We start from the raw sequence: 18,302 nt of genomic DNA, 5'->3' as shown, positions 1-18,302 counted from the left end.
AAAAAAATAATTTTTCCAACTTGCCTAATTACTTGTGTGGCAATAAAAGAGTTCCAGCAGTTGAACACTGAGGAGCAGAATCTGATGAAAGCCCGCAGAGTGCAGCAGAGCATGAAATTTCTCTGATACAGAGCCAGCTTAGTCAATAAAAGCAGATGTTTCACTTCCATAAGTAAGTATTCAAAGACAGACTAAACTGTCATCACTTTGGCTGGGACAGGAGCATCCTCGGGGCTTTTGCTGCGAATCCGCCACACAACACTTCATCATGCACACAACCCTTTCCCACACACGTCGCTGCACATTACAGAGGATTTATGCCAGCAAGTGATGGAAGGTCTTCACCAAGTAATGTGCAGTATAGACTGTTAACTCTAATTAATCACTGTTGGTAATAAATTACATCACGCAACGGGTGTCTGGATGTCTAGCACAGTTAAATACTGTACAATTACCACTGGGAAGTGGAATACTGGCCTGAAATTGGCTCAGATGATTGTCACTTTATGTCTAATCTACATTAACTGCAAAAATATTGTAGATTCTTTATTTTTTTTAAAGCATCAGAAGGAGAACTGCTGTATTCACAGAAAGTAAACATCCCAAAGGAAGATGTTTTTGGTATAATTTGGCCTAAATTTCTACACATTCTAATGTCATGGTTGTAAACTTTTCCAGGCTCACCCAAATTTGTTTTTTTACAGAGGTAAAGACTGTATCGAGATGGATATAGCAGTACACCTTACAGTGCTTTTTAACTGTTATGTTGTGTTATAACCTCAACAATCATTGTATTTTTTAGGCTTTAATGTAATAGACCAAACAAAAAGTAGGTCAGGATTGTAAAGCAGAAGAGAAAGATGCAAGAGTTGTACATTGTCTGAGTCATGTGAAGAAACTCTTTTGGGGTGTGTCTCTACCAGCTCTGGCCTTTCTAGAGAGTCGGAGTTTCCCCCGAATCATCTTATCAAAATGTTTCAAAACTCAGTCATGCTGGACAGTTTCATGGTTTCATTTCCTGAGCCTTTCTAACACAGAGTTTGCTTTGATCTAAACTATTCCCATTGTAGCTGTATGTTTAGGGTCATGTCCTTGTGGGAGATAAACCTTCACTCTAATCTATTTTTATTTTGCAGGGTGCTGCCTCTCACCCAATGAAAGCAGGATATGGCTACCAGAGTTAAGGATTTCTGCATCTGCTCCAGAGTCACCATGGGCCTCCTGCTCCCTTTGTCTGAATAATGCTCTTCCTGCTATACTCTTGGGCTGCACTCTTTCTCTAAGGCCTTAGAAGCGGACTCTATGTCCTAATTAGGTAACCTATGACAGTGATTGGTTACACCGGATCTTATTTGGGAGTATGCTGAGTAGAAATGCAAAACCTTGTTTTCAGAATTTGGTAAACATATCTGGATCATATTTCCTTTAAAGTGATTGTTTTGCACAACTTCATGTTGGTCTGTCACTTAAAATTCCAGCCGAGAATGTGTAGTCTGTGGTTTTAACAGTAAAGCACGTAAAACGGTTAAAGACGAGTGAATATGCTGAAAATCCAATGTAAGCACATGCTCTATAACTAGATTATTTATATATATATATATATATATATATATATATATATATATATATATCATATCATATATATATATATATATATAATATATCTTGCAAAGACTAATACCTCATCCCAGGTAATGGTGTGTTTTGGGAAAAGTCAACCATGAAGCCTGGGAGGAGAGGTTGCCTGAAGCCAGGTCAACAGTCCCCATTAACGTTGCAATTTGCAGGGCAAATAGCCCAGATCGGAGGAGGATCGATGGCTACATTTGGCAGCTACTAGTCTCACAAGCCCCACTATTCCACACCAAACAGGCATCCATCCTCTCAAATGTTTTCGAGAAGGTTGTGGGGAAGTGAAATTCAGAAGCAGCTGGTACCAATGAGACTACACAACATTGAGGGAACCTGAGAGGAGAATGCAAAGAGAAAAAAAGAAGAAAATAACATGCATTGATCACAAGAGCATATATGGCGAAGACGGGTTGTTGTGCTCAGGCTTAGGACTATTTTCAGCATACAAAATCACAGCAAGTGTAAAAAAGAAAAAAGCTTGGAGGGGAATATTGAGCTTTTTTTCCTCCCCAACAACATGTTTGAGCGAAACTGATTAAATTCACCAGGAGCTACATGGATGGTGGTGTAAAACATAGTAATGATGCAAGAGAGGGATTTGTCTGCATGACAGCTCTAATTCCTTGATAAAGATCTGTCAGATAAGTCGGGGATTGTGTCTAGTGAAAGATCTGGCAGAGTTTGACCCCCCGTTGCTGAACATTTGTGTAGAATGAACCTTCTGGGACTCCTAAACTCCCGATTAGGAGATAAGCACGCCACATAGTGTGAAGCAAACAATGACGCTGGAAACGGTGCAGTTCTAAACTTGGCTTTAAGAAAATTAACTTTACATTTACAGCTGCACTGAATGCAAGTCTGGAGAAGACTAATCGCTGTGTCCCCCCGGCATTCTCAGTGGGGACTTCAGAGACTGCTGCGAGTTTGAGGGGTGGAAAAAAAAAAAACGAAAATGCACAAATAGAAGAGGATCTGTCAGAAAGAGGCAGATCACAGAAGCAAAACATTGGAAAGGAAATTAAAGGGGCATGTCATGCTTTTTAATGACTTACTTTTCTCATTTAAATCTTTCGGTTGTAAATGGAACCGCAATGCTTTGGTCTGAATTCCTCATTGTTGCCCTACAGGGTTTGAGAGCAACTCAAATGCAAATGAGCCCCCCCCCCCCCCCCCCTCCAGGTGGCAGAACGTTCCACTCCACCCTGTTCGGCCATCTTTGTGGTATGGTGGGGGACGGCGTAATGAATTGCATGGATTAATACACCAAACATTTTGATTTATCCACTTTGTAGCTTCAGCATCCTTAAACCTGGACAACACAATCACAGCGGAAACAATGAAAATGGTGGATTTGGGAAATTGGTAAGCTGGAAGTCCATGACCTTGTTTTCCAGCTTTGAAATACTGTGATGTGATTGTTAAAATTTTTTTATAGAAAATACAAAAAAGAAAAGAAAAGGAAAATGAGCCGTTGTGGCGGTGTCTGTAAATGTTACTCCATTTTTCTTCACATTTAAAAAAAATTGACAACTTTTGCTTGATCTCTCGAATCTTCCTAACCAAAAGACTGCTCAGGAACCAGTGTGCGAAATACCTGTCAATATTTGGGGGGGTCCCCATCTCCCGATTGTTGCGCAATACCGATGTAAATTTTCTCAATATGCAGTAGGCCTATAACATTACAATGTCAAAGTCAAAGTTAGCTTTAATGTCAATTCTTCACATTCACCAGACATACAAGGACTCGAGAGGACTTTCTCATTCACCGATAAAGTGCACAGGCACAACAGATAAGATCAGTTCCTAATACTAAAATTTAAACATTTTTAGTGTTAATTGTTGTCAACGTTATGTCTTTCTTCTGTTTGGCGCGCACATGGCTAATTTGCATCCGCTAATAGGATTGGCTGGTTCCACTTGACAAAAAACATATTTCCCCCTGGGATCATTAAAGTATGTCTGATTCTAATTCTAATATTTGTGAATAAATGTTTTGAATTTTAAATACTGGACATGTTGAGCTTAAAAATTTTTTAGTGACCATTAGTGACAAAAAAATATTTCATTTTTAATATTTTTTGACACAATTTAAGACCCCCTTTAAATTTTGCTTTTGAGGCTTTCAGGGGGTCTCATGGGTTAATCGGGGGGGGGGGGGTAGAGCCCCCCCGGACCCCCCGTATTTCGCACTCTGTCAGGAACCATGTTTACATTTCCAATTAAATGATAAACTAAGTGGCTATCAGGAATTTCAAGCTCTTTCTTTATTAACATATTGTGTAAAAAGTTCTAGAGAACTTCCTAAAGAGCACCTGCACTAAAATCAATTTTATTGCAATCAAATGGAATAGCTGTGACATTTATGGTAACCCTAAGAAGAAAATCCACACGGCAGCATCAATATTAATGTGTTTTTCCTCTCAATATATAATAATTTTTGTGTCACTATGTGACCCCGACAGCAGAGAACAGGTGAAAATATACATATTTCACATGATGTCAGCCGAGCTGAGCACCTTGTTTTCAGCAATGAAAAATATTTTCTATTATAAGTTTAATTTAAGAAAACAGGGTTTTCCATTCAGCCAGCAATAGCATGAAACACAGTGGGATTGAAATAGGCTTAAAAGTATCAATAACTAGATACGGTTTTACACTTTGAGGGAAACCCCCCAACGTGTCATAAATCAAAGTTATCACTAAATCAAAAGTACATGTCTTTAGCAGGTTATCATGAAATACTATGGTAGAAACATGAAGGGACAGACGTTTAAAGCTTTATTATGCTGTCAGTAATACCGTATACCACGGTTACATTTATATAAGGTTTAATAGTATCAGTAAACCTATACTACCAAGCCTTATACCAGAGACACAGTTTTGAATTATTTGTTTAAATATTTCTCTGTGGTTTGTCATTTGGCTATATAAACACAAATTGTACATAAGGATGGATAATATGGAGACAAAATTTTATCACAACATTTTGTGTAATTTATCAGTGTTTACAACTTCTTTTGCAGTTGTGTTTAGGCTAATGCATTCAGCCCCACAAACAAATACCGCTCTTAAAAAGCACCCATTTAAAAAAAAGGCTTTTTCAAGACAAACCACTTATTTATAAAAAAGTGTGATTTATACCACTGTCAGGGTTCAGTTTTTGCCGTCTCACCATGGACAGTTCCAGATCCTTCCACCATTCACTCAACCCAGTTCCACTCCATGTCTGATCAGTTCCACCTGCTGCGATAATCAAAGCCAAGACTCATTCCACCTGTCCAACCTCTGGTACAGACCTCTGGTTCTCCTAATCCAAACTCCACAAATTTCAATAAAACTGTTAAAGGTGAAACCCTGTGTGTGGCTGAATTTGGGTTCAAATTCTCAATACATGACAACCACTATATTATACAAAGTAACTGCATTTAATAATCCTCTTTATTGTCACTGCAGCATACGTTCCAAAGAAACTTGGCTTCTGCATTTCCCCCATCCCTCAGAGAGCAAGGTGGGGGGGGGGGGGGGGGGGCACTGGGCAGGCGTTGGTTGAGCATTTTAGGGCTAAGGGTCTTGCTCAGGGACCCAGAGTTGTAGTCTGGAGTCGAACCAGGAACCTTGCACAGCCTCTCTAAGACGCATGGCCACCATTCCCCTATGATCACATTTTAAAGGTATTGATATTTCTTGATTGTTCTCAAAGAACCAACAGTGGCATACATGTAATAAATGTAATAATCCCAACTATACTCAGCTTTTTGGTTTTTAGAAATCACTAATCACTAGTTGTCATGAGGAATCTAAAATATTTGCATGATTACTATAAAGGGTAAATGCATATCCATAATTGTATACTATGTTAAATATGGAGAAGGCCTAACATTGACCAAAAATGTATATCACAAAACCCAACATATCTATGAATGAAAATCCTTAAAATGGACAAAATTACATTCTTTTCTAATTCTTTTTTTCTTTCTTTTTTTAAGATTTCACTTTTAGTTTTTAAATGGCTAAATGTGCTGGAAAATATTCACCCTATCAAGCTTTTCCGTTCACACATTACCAGCAACACTCTAAGATCTCGGGACTGGGGTTGAGACCAGGGGAGATGGAGCTTTTTCAGCTGCAGCTTCACAGCTCAAATAATATAATATAATATAATAATAATAATAAGACGGCTGGAAATAATTTAAAAATCTCTTTTAAAAACTCATTTATTTAAGCTTGTTTTTAAACTCACAGAACAAGATCCCTTGATTCTTCTATGCCTTTTGTTGTTGTTTTGTTGCTTGTACAGTAAAACTTTATCTGTCTGTTGCATTTTCTTATTATTTTTATCCACCTGTATGGCACTTTGGTTGCCTGTATGGTTTGTATAGCACTTTATGAGTAAATAGGGTGAGTTTTCTAAATGCAGATTCATTAAACTCATTAAATACTTCCCACTGTTACAATATCTGTTGGGAAAAAAACATAATTAATAAAGCTAAGTTGAGACAAGTCATAAAATAAGACAACTTATTAAGTTTATCTGACTAATAGCCAGGTTAGGATTGAAAGCATTTACAGATGACTAGGATCAGCACGAGGTAACGTCACTGATCTCAGAACTAAGGGGCCTTCATCGTGACCCTCTCATATTTTACCTTGTATATAAACACATTTTTTTTCTCATTCTGGAAGGAGACTCAGGTTGAAAAACGATCTCCAGAATGCCTCATGTTTGACCATCCTGAGGGATTTGAGCTCTCATACAACATTTACAGAGTTCCCAGACCTTAATTAGCTTCTTGTGAACAAGCCAAAGACCCAAGAAGCTAATTAAGTATTCAGACCCTAATTACCTTCTTGAATCCATCATTTTCTCATTTGTTCAGAACACAAAGTCTGAACTGACCGGAATTTACAGGCTATATATGGTGTGTCGGACTACTGATTGAGAATTCCCTGTTTTGTCTTTTCAGAAGGGTTTGGGAATTACTGGCTTGCTGAATCGGCATACAAGCAAGTACATTGGTACGTCCTGAGCCAAGATATGTAAAGAAAACCAAAGATTTTTTTAAAGGTATTTATGAATGTGTTATCCTTAAAAGTGTATGTCTGCAGTCATCTTAAAATAAAGTAAAATCCCTTCAAAGGGATTTGAAGATTTGTGGGATTTTGTAAGTATCTAGCCATATGTTTTTTGAAGTGGAGAGTTTTGGATACAGGTTTATATGGCTTAATTACAATCAATTGTGAACTTTTACTGATTAAAGCTCTAATTGGTGATGTTGAAGAGCTAGTGAGATTTGAGAGTGTCACTTCCTCTGGGGGGGGGGGGGGGGGGGGCAGAATATTTCCGGCAGTGGTGAAGCATCATCAATGTGCATGGGGGAGGAGGAAGGATAGAGGAGGATGTGCCCAGGACGAGACATAACGGCACCTGATTGGGTCTTTCCATTCGGTCAGAATGGCAGGGATTGGTCAGGATTTTTACAGGCCTGCATCTCTCAGAGATTTCTGTTTTTTCATTCCTTTTCTGAATACATAACGTATTGACTACTCTCAGGATGGAAGGACCATTTTACCCAGTACAACTAAACGTGTTTTTAAACAGAATTACCAGCTATAATTTTAATTAATTATTTTTTTTCACAGTGATTTTGGATAAAGATTTGGATGAATAAGTTAGAGTTTAAGCTCTAATACATACATGCGCCCTTGCCCTTGATTAATTTGTGTAATATTTGTGTCCCTGTAGAAGTTGCACCATGACCGCACACCTTTCGGTTGAAAATCTGGCCATTCTTCTTCGAATAACAGGTAGAGTTAATATCTAAATGGGTTGGCTTCCTGCCATGGATCTTGAGTTTAAGCACAATCCACAGATTTTCAAGGAATGGCCATCACAGAAGCTAAAGCTTGTCCTGCTGGGATTCTTTGGTATCACGTTGGGTTGGAACATAAAAATATATCCTGGTTTCAACTACCTAAACTACTGGTAAACCAGGGATAAAAAAGATTATTGTTTATACACCTTTTTAATTATTCGGTCTGTTTTTATAAGATTAAATGCTGATTGTATTTGTTAAATAAATCCGTCAATCAAATCTATACCAAACTGCTAACCTCACATTAAGGGAAACTGGTTAGAATGTTGAGGAATAAACGTGGATCCACCAAGGCCCCTGGCAAGAACTGGAAACTCCCGTCTACAGTAATCTAAGTGTTTTTCCAAAATAGATGCTCAAACCTGACTGAAAATGGGAGCTTGCAATCTGGCTTCGGAAGATTTTTTATTTTATTTTATTTTAATTTTTTTTGGGGGGGGTGGGTAGATAAGACCAAGGTTAAGCATGGAGGTGGCACCATAATGCTGTGGGGCTGCTCTACTGCCAGAGGAACTGGTACATTGCACTTAGATGTAATTATAAATAGGAGGACAGCCTTCAGCTTCACCTCAAATCAACATCTAACAATGGGAACTGAACGGTTGACCCAGCAAGAACATCATCCCAGCAAAAAAGAGATGGATTTTCTGCTAGAGATTTACCATGCAATTACAAAAACATTTTGAATCAATATCCAATCAAAACCAACCTAACCCCATCTAAAAATATAGCTGACTCAATTTTTAAATCATGAATGCGTTTTGTGTTTTTTTTTAAGAGCCAAACCTCAGCTGATTACTGCTTGACCTTAAAAAATCACAAAATAACAGAACCTAATTTATAACATAAAGTAGGCTAAGATTTTAAAATCACCTAAAAAAAAATCAAGAAAAGCTAAAAAACAAATTGATTGACATATATTAGTCTGGAAAGGGCTACAAAGCATGTCTAAGGCTTTGGGACAGAGAGTTATTATCCATAAATAGAGAAAACATAGAGCAGTGCTGAACCTTCCAAGGATTGGTCGCCACCAAAAATGACTCCAAGAGCGTATTGACAACTCCTCATCTGTCTTTGATGAGTTTATAATTCAGCAGAGGCAGGTTAAAATTGGCATAAGAGGCCTATGTCAGAGCTCCAAGGTCAAGACAACCTTTTTTGGACACTGTGCCTCCTGTAACATTTGGCATTAAACTAACAGCATTTAGGAAGAACAACACCTATACGTACAATCAAATATGGTAGTGGCAGTGTGACGGTCTGGGGCTGGCAAGGCAAGTTCATTTACAAAGCACTTTTCAGCAACAAGACGATTCAAAGTGCTAAGGACTCATTTCCAGTTATTACAAATATCTTATGGAAGTTGTTGCCTCCTAGGGTGGTGGTGCAACAAGTTGTCAGCTTTAGGCGGCGATCACCTTTTTGCACTGGGACCGGTAGGCCTGGAGAACTTTTTCCCTCTTAGCAGATTTGAGAATTACCTTTTTGTATTTCCTCGTTTGTGTCTGGTATCAAAATCTGCTTGAACCAGACCGTGGAAATAGGTCAACAATCTATATACAAACAAATATATTTAATTAGAGAGAAGGAATAGTAATCTTATAGTAAAATATAAACAAAAAAATTATCTTAAGATGAAATAGGAACAGGACGCAAGCTTAGGGAACCTGCTTAATGCGACCTAACCATTGAGACGATGAGCTATGTCAGCAACCGGCCTGCAGCTGGAGTCTTGATGCTAGCACAAAGAACAATGGCTGAGCATCTGCACTGGAGGGCAGAGCATTGGAGAACTGATCAGGAGTGCAGCTCCGAACACGGAGGCGGACGCGGGGGTGGGGGTGGGGGGGGTGCTCTCGTGACGCTGATGGAAGCCGACACTCAGAATTAGGAGAGGATCGAGAGACACCTCTTACTTAAGGAAGCTGTTCCTCTAGGCCGGAAAACTTTGATTTAATGTAATGGAGTCCTCATCCGGAGAAAAGGGGCCCAAACGCGTCGTGAATTATTGGCCTCAGACGGGGCTGTGAAGTTAAGATGAGGAGATATTGCTTGTTTGTGTGTTTTCTAAAGAAGTGGAGTCTGGAAATGTTCCTGTATTTCCTCGAGCGGTTGGGAACAATGCTCGCTCTTGTGCTCTGATGTTTGCCGAGTTGTTTGGACCGCGTAACAACAGCGTAATTAACATCCCAGGGGTGTAAATAGCAACTAAATTATTACTAATTCTATGCAGAGAGGTACAAAATTGCCTCCTTTTTTCAGAGGCTTGTTAGCAAGGAAACACCACACACAGACTCACGCATCCATTCAGTAAACACTGTGCACAGGGGAAAAAAATGCAACACACACACACACACACCTACTTCTTAATCTCCCAGCGCCATGAACCCAACGAGGGGCTGAGTTATGGAGTGCGAGGAGGACTTGGCTTGGCATCAGAGGGAGGCTACCTCACTGCTCGTTTGGATGTTAATTAGTTTGGCCTGTTTGCATTTTTATTTATCTGGTGCAGCGCGTTAGAGCTGATAATCTATGCACACTGATATCAGCGGACTAAAATCTGAGCTGAGATTGGAGCTGGCCAGCGCCAGTGGAGCCGCTTCTTTTCTTACATTATTCATCAAGTGCAAGCGGGGACTAGCTTTTAAAAGTCACTTCATCCGGCCGGCTATCAGGTCCGGTATGTTTGAGGGGAACGTACAGGGATCCAAAGATCGCTGGCGCCTTTACGAGATAATTCACACTCATTGAACGCCGGCATATTTTGTCACATTTCATCTTGACTTTTGTTTTGTTTTTTTTGTAAAGTGGGATTTTATGTGAGGGACCAACACAACATGGTGCATGATCCTGAAGTGGAAGGAAATCGATGTGAGGTTTTCACTTTTCACCAAATAAAATTGGATGGGTGTGCCCTATGGGGACAATAAAGACTCCTTGAACCTTGTACTGTGATGCCTTTCTATGAAGTCCAATGCCTTCAGAAGTAAATAATCTTGCCCATCCATCTTTTAAATATACCTTAAGATCAGTCAGAGCGGATGGAACGCATCCATGAAAGGCAGTTTACTACATTTACCTTTCTACAGATCCTTGATTGGACTTAGGCAGAAACTTTGACTGGGCCATTCTAGCACATGAATATATTCTGTGGTGCAGCTCTGGACGGATGTTTTAGGTTGCTGCTCTGCTAAAAGTTAAACATCTTGGCCCGTCTTAAGTCCAAGTCATCATCCCAGAGGTTATTTTTCAGACCAGCTTTCATGTCCGTGCTGAAGAACAGCCTCACCTCAGCATGATGCTTCCAACACCACATTTCACTGTCAAGCTGGTATGTTCCCAATGATGTGCAGGGTTAGTTTTCTGCTAAATATAGTATTTGGATTACAGCAGTCAAATCTACTAAGTAGGTCTGGACAATATTGAAAAAAAAAGCATATCGATAAAATAGAAATATTGATTGATATAGATAATTATCAACAAATTCAAAACATATATTTTGAGTGCAGCCCTGGCCATTTTATGCTGTTGCTTAATGACCGATTTTGAGACACAAAACACACAAACACTGAATTCAAACTCAACCCTGTATTCAACCAACCTTTTACCAAAACTGCAATTTTGGCTCTCTGAGCTCTTTGAAGGGGCGGAGCTTGATGATGGAAAGTTCCTGGACCTGCGTTTGTGATTGGTTGGAGGATTTAATGACTGTAATATTAACCTACAATGGGCTAGAATGCAAAAGGAAGGAAAAATTTTATTCTATTGACGCTTTTTTACTATCATCAATATTTGTCTATCGATCGATATATATTGTTGTTGAATTATCGTCCTGCCCTACTACTAAGGTAAAAAAAAAAAAAACATGAAAAATTAAACACCACTGAAACCTAAAAAGTAAATTATTATCATATCGCACTTTTAACAGATAAGAATATCACAATACAGTATAAAGAACATGAAGCAGAACTGTCCCTGATAGCAACTATTGTCATCTATCAAATGCAAGAACTGTCCATTACTCTTTTACATGATGGCTGAATTTTGGCCCACTCTTCCTGGCAGAATTGTTTTAATTCCCTTAATGTCTCTTAATAAATTAAATCACTTTAAAACTGCTTTTTTTGTGTTTACTAAGGTTATGTTTGATACTGTTTGACAGCTCTGCACATATTTAAAGATCCCACTCTCCCAATCATCATCAAACCCCTCACATGTCATGCCTCCCCTCTGTTCCTTTCAGCTGAATTGAAACGTTCTATCGCTCTCCATAGCCCGTGCTGTATGGAGACGGATTGATATGCATCCAGCATGTAATGAGGAGAGATGACAGAGTGCCTGGACCCTGTGCGTGTGCACCTGCCACGCACTGGCCGCCAAGTCCAGGAGTCGGAGATGATGAAGATGAAGCCGAGCAGGTCAGAACGAAGCCCACCTCCCCCCCTCCTCCCATTTACAAGTTATGGCCTCTTTCTCCTTCGTTCCTCCCGTCATTGGAGGAAGATTAGACGGAGCCGATTGCTTCAGACATCAAGCAGCCGAGTCCACCCCGGCTCCTCTATTCCACAGTCAACCGATGCTCCCTCCACTCCCCCCCCCTTTCCCTCCCTCCCCTCCATCTCTTCTTTTCATCCCCCTTTATCTGTAACTAGTGAATGGCAGCCAATCAGGGCGCAGAGTCGCCTCGGCTTCGGTGACATCCACTGGCGGGATTGATGCACTGCTGGAGGAGGAAAGAGAAGAGGAGGGGACTGTGCGACCGGGAGGAGTCAGAGGAGATGATAGAAAGAAAAGAAAAGAAAGAAAGTGTGGAAGTAAAGAGAAGGAGGAGTAAGTGAGCAAGGGGAGGGAGCAGAGAAGCGAGCTGGAGACTCTCTCTCTCTCTCTCTCTCTCTCTCTCTCTCTCCTCCACACAGAGTCCCATACACATTCGCAGCAGCTGTGCCGCTGTCAGTCCTGGAATGTAAGCACTGCCGACAGGAGTCTGGTTTTCCCACCGCTAAGAACCAAGAAAGGAGTACCAACCCAGCACTGCTCCCTCACACCCACAGATGGATGCTAAGCGCAGCAGAACCTAAGGTAAGGCGTTCATACCCCCCCCCCCCCCCTTCCTCCCATCCATCTCCTGCGTTTGGTCTGCGTCTGGACTCTCGGGTGATGCTCTACTCCTGGCACTGTGACGCGGTCAGACTAAATGCAACACCGAGCTGTGCACAGAACTTCAACCCGAAATCACAGCACTTGATTGGAGGATTAGACTCCCTGTTAAGCCATCTTTTTTTTATTTATTATTTCCCCAAATTTAATCCAGTTTTCATAATTTTTTGCATCTTTTTGCAGCTGTGCGTTCTGATCACGCCGCTTGCCATGACACCTGTCACTCACCCTAAGGTCCTCCGCTGTCAACTTCATCCCCCGTTCCTTGCCCGTGGCAGACCTCGGCGGGCTGAGCCGTCGGTGCACCTACAGCAGGTGCTCGCACCTGTTTGAAGGCAAGCGTGTGTGACTTTCTGAGTGCGCATGAACATTTGAGAGAGTCTCCGCGCAGCGCACCGACAGGGAGACGGTCGCACTTGTGATGCGATTTGACGGAGAGGCACTGTAGCGTTCATATCTCCTGAAAAAGAAAAAGAAAAATCCCTCAAGGTGTTTATCATGGAGAGGGAAAGGGACATGTGCTCCAAAGCACAAACTTAATTCAACCCTGACCGACTGGATTTTTTTTCCCCTCCCTACTCCTCTCATTTCTCACTCTGTAAAGACACCACAGTGATATATGGGTACTTTTTTCTCTCTTCTCTCCAGGCGCACTCCTTGGTTCTCCACGCTACGCTGTTATGGCTTAGTGAAAATTAGCCACTAATGTGCTCCTTGAATTATCCTCAAATGGAGGCTGACCTTTCAGCGTTAAAATGAAAAAAAGAAAGAAAAAAAAAAAGAAATCTGCTCTCTGAAGCCGGCGACATTCACACTGCGCATTCTGGTGGATCAGATATATGAGTACTTGTTGCCTTCAATAATAAAAAAATAAGTCTAATAATCTCAAAATAAAAAAAATAAAAAAAAAATTCACCTAAGGCAGTCAAATAAAAAAAAAAATATCTCTCCTCCTTCTAAACAATACACAGGTTGGATCTCATGCGGTACTTTAACTGTCAACAGACTCTTTCCAAGAAACGCGCGGCCCGGCCTCGGCACTCCAGCCACCCCGGCCCTCTTTCCACCCGGGAAGTGTGCACTGTATCACAAAATTGCTTTGAGGATTTTCAAAACATGAGTAAAGCTCGCCGAGGTCTGCCAAAGACTGCAGACCGGTCCCCGGCGCGTTGGGAAGGGCTAGGGCTCCACCAAGTGGAGGATAGCGCATCTGCCCCCCCCCCTCCCTCCCTCCTCCATCCCTGGTAGATTTACGCTCTGTCCGTGCAGGTCTGTCAACCAGCCGCAAGCAATCACAGGAGCCACTAAAGCTGCCAGTCAGACGGCAGCAGTTTGGAGATCAAACCTTGCATTGTTCTTTTTGTTTATGTCAGTGAATGAATTATGTAAAAAAAAAAAAAAAAAAGGGGTTCTGGTCAACATAAACGCACAGCAGCAGCATTACGACCTTGTCTTCCTCTTTCCCCTTTGCTTTTAACGCCAGACCTCCACTGCTCATTGCTCTGACTGCAGCCCCCTAAACGCTGGGATTGAAATAGCCAGCAGTTTCAAATTGTGCGTGGGAGTTTTTTTTTTTTTTTTTTTTTTTTTTTTGGATTGTTGACGCTTAATTATATGGTCCAACCCTTACGTAACGTTGCATCTGCTAATAAATAGATCCATATATCTGTGTATTCACAGGCCCAGATTGAGCTTAAAGTGGGAAATAATACCAGTGGGGATATGAAATTTTAATTTTTTCCATCCGGGGAAATATTCCCTCTATCATTGCCTCTGGTAAAATAGTTGTTGCATATATAAGGTTACCACATCATGAAGGGAAACACTGAAATAAATATATGTAGTGGAAAAAGTAACTTTCTCCTTGAATTGCAGAAGGGAGAAGTTGAATAAAAAAAAAAAAAACGGAGGAGAAGGGCAAACTGGATTGAATATAAAGACACCACAATAAGATTCAGCATTTTTTACACGTGAACTTGGATGTTGATGTGTGACTGTGCACCTTGTCGCCCCATATTTTATTCATGAATTAATTCCAATTAAGATGTCGTTACTGTCCTTTGTGCTGAATTTTAGCTCAATCGATCATAGACGACTGAACAGTTTAGTGGAAGCTTTTAATAAAACAACAGCAAAAAAATGAAACTACCTGCTATTCTAAAAAAAATTTAAAATAAAGATTATTTAATACATTTAGTTTTTGCAGTCATGTCATGATCATAAACCAAGAAATCCTTTACATGAGCCTTTGCAGAAATTCTTTTGAGGAAACTAGAAACTATGTTCCCGAGGTGAAGGTCTCAAAAAGTAATGCACAAAAAATGTTGCTAAAATGATAAACTAATTATTTGTGTTGTTGAGACTAATTTGTTCATACCCCTTGGAGATTTAGGTTCAGGAACATGTTTCATTTGGATCAGCATGTTTCTTTTGACTGGAAATAGTAATAATGTTTTGCAGCCCTGCTAAAGTCTCGACCTCAGTCCGATAATCTCTGGAGGGAGCTAACGATTAGGGTGATGGCACGGGGGTCTTCCGACCAAAAAAGACATGGAAGTCATTACTAAAGACAAACTTACCAAAACTATTAGGGAAAACATGCAAAAGCTGCTCAGACATTATGAGAATGGATTGATTGTTGTAATACCAATAAAGGTTTTTCCATTAAAAATGACTAGTCATTTTTTTCCACCACATATCCTACTGCTTTTCCAATGTTGTACCATCTTTTTCGAGATTCCTCTATGAGAAAACAAACTTCTTTGTTGAATGAAAATAATTTCAACGCTGAATCTGCCGGGGGTATGAATAAAATTGGGCTTAACTGTACATATTTTACGCTTCTAAAACCTCTAATGCAGGCTTACCTCTAGAGCATGCTGCAGCTATAATTATTGTCCTCCTCGAGTTAGAGAATCCACAAAAGTGCTTAGTTGCAGAGCTCAGTTAAGGGTTTTTCTCTGGAAGCTTGCACATTCATTTTTTTTAGGGCGGCGTGTGCATGAAAATTCATACAGACCAATGTTGCAAAGGCTGCGCTTTTTCTTTTTTTTTTCTTTTTTTTTTTCCCCTTTTCATCCCAGGAAGCAGATCCTGATGAACAGCTAGTTTGGATCTGATCAAAGATGTTCTTATTCAGCAAAACAAGAATGTATAATTTGCAGATTAAAGCAACGGAGCACGGTGAAGTTGTTGCCAGCCAGCCGGAATGCATAGTTGCCAAGATTAAGAGAAAACACTCAGAGACAACCACCCATAAAAGCATATTTAACAATTTGGTCCCTCCACATCTGTGTGTGTTGTGGTGCCAAGCCGTATAAGCTCCCTACAAGTTAATCTAGTCATAAACAATTTCTTTTAATGCGCCCTGCTTTTTTTTTTTTCTTCTTTTAATGGGCTGAATAAGTCGAGATAATTCTGCTCGAGCCTATAGGATCTGGCGTGGTTTCAGCGCGCTCATTCATCCTTTAATGGAGTGTTTGGAAGAATTTTGAAAAAGAAACACACTGGCCTAATGCTTAATAGGCACGCTGCATCAAAGATTAATATCCAGAATGCTATTAAAATCTCAAGGACGAGCTGGAATGATAATTAGAAAATGCAATCACTAGCATCAGACTGGATTAATTGCAAGGCGGGCGTTTCCCCTGATTTCAGCCGCGTCCGTGTCACACTTATGTCACATTTTACACCTACAGAGAAATGGAGCTCCAGTGAGCACCATCATGACTTTAACTCCTGAAAGAGTATAACACTTTAGACTCTACTCAATCCGTAATGCATTTTTTTTCTTTCCCTGAGAAGTAGAGGAGCAGATGTCTAAGATAAATGTAATTATTCTGGTTAATTATTCAGTGGTATGAAAAAAAAGCCAATTTCACAAGCAAGTTGGTTATAAATATATAGAAAGCCAAGCAGTCAGAGCTCTCCAGTACGTACACATAAGCCCTGCTCAAACTGGAGGAAATTGGAGGAAACCGCCCATTCGCTCAGTCTTTCTGAAGACGTTTGGACACCCTTCAACTAGGAGTCTCTTTCAGTCCTGGCGGCTCGCTCTTGATCATCCTGCACTCAGAGTGCTGCTGTTTTTAGGCACATGGGGGCCCATCCTCTTAGGCGCATTCCCGGTCAGATGCAAATCAATGACCCTCCCGTCACTCCCCTGGGTCGTTAGAGTCTCTTGCTTGGTGCGAGTCGTGGCGTTGGCCACCTGAATCATGGTGAGAATGCTCTTGTAGTTTCTTTGGAAGTAACTGTCCTTCAGCGAGTTACAAAGAAACATTGACAATGTATATGTGGGGGAGTCAAGGTGAGGATTTAAAAGACAGGAAGACTGTACCGAGTGTCAGGCAATATTGGTGGGAGTATCATGATGAGGAACTGCTCTACTGCCAGTGATGCAGTGCACAAGGTGAGCTGTTAATTACTACTAAAATAACTCTAAATTGCTCAATTTACGCGATGGGAATTGTTAAGAAATGCAACCATTAGACTTAGGTAGACTGGATTGTCATTCAGTTGAGAAACATTATAGATATAAGTATTAGTCATTTGTCTGGAATGTACCTTAGATTGCGCTGGATGAGACACCAAAGATATTAGATTTTTGTTTAAAGGTGCATTGACCTTTTAAAATATATACGTCAGTAGCTCATTCTGGTTGTTTTTATGAAAGATTATCACACCCTGCTGACGTATTAGTTGTTATTTTGTTGTTTTATGCTTTGTTTTTGCTCCACTTGTTAGTAAATAAAACCATTCGTGTTTATTTCCGATATTAACTGAAGCATATGCTGCACATGCGCAGCAGGGGTTAAGACAAGGAAGTGGCTAACAGCTATTAGCATCTCCTAGCTAAGCAATGAGGAAAGGTCCAAGATCCAGTAGGAAAAAAAGCGCAAACAAATATGATTCCTAGAAGGAAAAGGCTGGAATGTCCCAGGGAATAAAGTATAACCATCGGTTATTTAGCCGACGCTAAACGAGGCTCAGATGTGACCGCAGGGTTTGACGTGAGTAAATGTTGTGATTTGAGGCTCTTCAAGTTGCTGTAGATCGGTGTATTTAATTAATAACGTTTGGTCTTCGATCGCGCCGAGCTGCCGCTTTATTGTCAGGCATTGCAGTGGGTCAGGCTCGGTCCGTCATTATTTACAATTGATTTATAAATTAAGCAAACCGGCATTATGATGGTTCTGTGATACTGCCAGTTGATGCCGACACATCTGTTTATTTCTGTTAATCGCTCCTGGGAGTGAATTATCTTTCGGCTCAAAGAGGACCATCAAAACCCTATCAAGATGGAGGCTTGGTGTATACTATAACCTTAATTTATCACGACCAAATGGTTTTTGGTCTTTTTTATAAGCATATTATGTGGCTATATGCCTTAAAAATTGGAATGGATTCTGATCCTCTCGGATGTCCTGCCCCAAGTGGGGGAGTTTAAGTGTCTCGGGGTCTTGTTCACGAATGAGGGATAGAAGGAACGATAGGCGAATTGGTGCTGCGTCTGCAGTGAGGCGGGCGATGTACCGGTTTGCTGTGGTGAAGAAAGAGCTGAGTCAAAAGGCGAAGCTCTCCATTTACAGGTCAATCTACGTTCCCACTCACATCTATGGTCATGAGCTTTGTGTCTTG

The 18,302-nt window shown here is 40.6% G+C and overlaps 1 protein-coding gene across 1 annotated transcript in view; it reads left to right on the top strand.

The window, feature by feature from the left end:
* The first annotated feature begins 12,294 nt into the window (after positions 1 to 12,294).
* The window catches only part of LOC105931191 (cadherin-10), a 44,965-nt gene continuing 38,957 nt past the window's right edge, over positions 12,295 to 18,302 (top strand). The window contains exon 1 of the mRNA XM_036133553.1: positions 12,295 to 12,584. The gene's annotated coding sequence lies outside the window, so the exon portion shown is untranslated. The remainder of the gene's footprint in view (positions 12,585 to 18,302) is intronic.

Source organism: Fundulus heteroclitus, unplaced genomic scaffold, assembly GCF_011125445.2.
Source record: "Fundulus heteroclitus isolate FHET01 unplaced genomic scaffold, MU-UCD_Fhet_4.1 scaffold_636, whole genome shotgun sequence".
In the NCBI taxonomy this organism is placed as follows: domain Eukaryota; kingdom Metazoa; phylum Chordata; class Actinopteri; order Cyprinodontiformes; family Fundulidae; genus Fundulus; species Fundulus heteroclitus.
This window is presented reverse-complemented; position numbering and strand designations above follow the sequence as displayed.